This window comes from Zalophus californianus, chromosome 8 (genome assembly GCF_009762305.2).
Source record: "Zalophus californianus isolate mZalCal1 chromosome 8, mZalCal1.pri.v2, whole genome shotgun sequence".
NCBI lineage: Eukaryota > Metazoa > Chordata > Mammalia > Carnivora > Otariidae > Zalophus > Zalophus californianus.
The window spans coordinates 87,008,202-87,011,066 of record NC_045602.1 but is presented as its reverse complement, the minus strand read 5'-3'; the positions used below and the strand labels follow the sequence as shown (position 1 = coordinate 87,011,066).

General features: G+C 42.6%; 1 pseudogene; it reads right to left on the bottom strand.

Moving 5' to 3' along the window:
* Window positions 1-351: 351 nt before the first annotated feature.
* Window positions 352-1,307, bottom strand: LOC113938440 (annotated as a pseudogene).
* Window positions 1,308-2,865: the final 1,558 nt, after the last annotated feature.

Below are 2,865 nucleotides of genomic sequence, written 5' to 3'. Positions count from 1 at the left end.
GAAGGGGAGGGGGAGGGGATGGGGTAATTGAGTGATGGGCATTAAGGAGGGCATGTGATGTGATGAGCACTGGGTGTTTTATGCAACTTACAAATCATTGAACACTACCTCAAAAACTAATGATATACTATATGTTGGCTAATTGAATTTAAATTAAAAAATAAATATGCTTTCTAAAAAAATTAAAAAATACTTCCTCAACACCAAAAACAAACAAACAAACAAAAAGATTTGAACTACTATAAATCCACAAGCAATGGTTCAGACATGGTGCTTCTGAAGTATTTCACCCCTCCCTACCAGGCCCAAGCTGCATGGAGGAATATGGCCTCCCCCACCTCTGTTTAAGGATCAGTAGACAGAAGGGGCCATTACTACTGGGCTCGAGTGCAAGAAACAGGTATCCCACAGAGATGGTGAGCCTGCCAGAGGTCTGAGGGGTGAAGCAAGTGGCACTAAAGAAATCCCTGATGTCATATTGGCACTGCTGACAGATGTACTGCCACCCACCCATCATTCCCACATGCTAGATGAGCCCATTCAAGCCTGGTCCTTCACAACAGTGTAGAAATAGAGGTGCTCTATGGCCTCTCCTGTGGTAAGCTGTGACCTGAAGTCAGATTACCAAAGTTTGTCCAGGAAATCCAAGACCTCAGGGCTGATGAGGTTCTGGTTTGCAGTGTGGACAAAGTGTTCCCATCGCATACAGGAACATTTGTCCAAAATATCATTGAAAGGTGGATCTAATTCCATGTTATATTTGTCAATATAGTCATACAGCATATGTAATCCTCTGACCCCAGAACCTTGGCTGTCTTCACTGACTGATTGTAATTGTTATGTCCATGGAAAAATGGATCCTTCCAGAAGATCATACTTGCCAGCATACAACCCAAGCTCCACATATCCAACCTATGTATAATTGTACCTCTGATAGTCTAAAGAAGCTTAAGACCCTTGAAATAATAGGAAGCAACTCGGACATTATATTCTTGACCAGGATGGTAAAACTCAGCCAAACCCCAGTCTATTAGTTGTAGCTTTCTGTGCCCATGACCAGTCATGACATTATGGAGTTTCATTTCTCTGTGCATAATTCCCATGCTGTGACAATACTCTGGGGCCTTCAGAATCTCACACATGTAAAATCAAGTATCATAGTCTGTTAATATCTGGTACAATTGTTTGAAGTCTGTGTTGTTCACATGTTCAAAAACGGAGGCAAGATTTCATGACACAGGGTCTTTCACAATGCCTGCTAGTGTGATGATGTTGGGATCGTCTCATAAATTCTCCAAAATTTGATTTTCTTTGTCTTTGTTGGATGAGAATGTTTTTTAAAGATGTATTTATTTATTTATTTGAACGAGAGAGAAAGAACATAAGCAGGGAGGAGGGGCAGAGGGAGAGGGAGAGGCAGGCTCCTTGCTGAGCAGGGAGCCCGATGTGGGGCTCAATCCCAGGACCCTGGGATCATGACCTGAGCCGGAGGCAGATGCTTAACCAACTGAGCCACCCAGGCATCCTGGACTGAGAATTTTAACAACTTTTTTATTATTTGTAATGTCAATGTTGGCATTGATCTGACATATCAGACAGGGTGGACAACAAAGTTGGACTTGATGTTTGGAGACCTGGCAGCCCCTAGGTTCAGAAGCCTCTCAGGGCAGAACCTTGTCTCAGACCTGTTTTCTTCACACTGTGGTGGAAGCGGCAGTGGCATTTCTGAAACCTTAGCTTTGAACCTCAGTTTAGTTAACTTTCCTTCTATCCCCAAATCATTCTTTTTATTAGTAGACATGTTTTACAAAAACTAACTCACATATCCACACCTATGTCGTGATTGTTCACCTCCCATACCGACTTCCTTCTCCTGGTTCTTGCCTCAGTGAAAGGTCCCTGTAGTACCCAGTTGTGCAAATGACAGACTTGAGAATTGCCCCACAGCCAGTCAAGGCCCATCACCTATAGCTCAAATCAGGTTGTGCCATTTCCACTGATGGTTTTCTATTACCATGAGGTGTGGTGACCAGCCGTCCTGATGTGTCCAAGACAGAGGGCATTCCTAACATGTGGGCCTGTCAGCCTTAAAATCAGGATGGTCTTGAGAAACTGGTCCCCGTTTGTTTGAGATAGAGGGGTTTCTGGGGATGTAGTACTCTCAGTGCTGAAACTGGGAAAATCTAAAGCAAACTGGGGAAAGTTGCTCACCCTAGTTTTAGGACTAAATGGTTAATGTTCCTGAACACCCCCCCCTTTTTTCTTCTGTTCTCCAAGTTCTGTTCTATGAACGTGTCATCCAGCTTTGCCACCTCAGGGCCTTTATTTATGTTCTTTCTGTTGCTCTTCCTTTTCCTGTAGATTGATTATCTGTTCCCAACCCTCAGATTTTAGCTAAATATTATTTCCTCAGAGAAATTTCTGATATCCAGACCAGGGCAGATCTCCCTGTGATATTCTTTCTTATTATTTGTGCACTTCTTTATGGCACCTATTAGAATAGTAATTATGCTATTCAATGTGCGTCTCTCTGGTTGAGGTGTAAACCCCTTGAAGGTGGGGATCACATGCACATGTGATTCTTCAACATGGTCCCCAGCACTTGGCACAGTGCCTGCCACAAGTTAAGTGTGCATGGTTTATTTGTTGAATGAATGTCTCCTTTTACCATCTTATGATTATAATGTTTATTTCCATAGTCACAATAGTTCCACAGCAAAATGGTCAGGTGACCCTATTTTCTATAACATATATCTAATCAAATCATGTTGCAAGTACCTGGAATAATTGCCCCCTCCTTTGTTTACATTACAGTTCTTTCAGCAAATCAAACCGACTGAATGACACAATCTTCCCTCCTAAGTG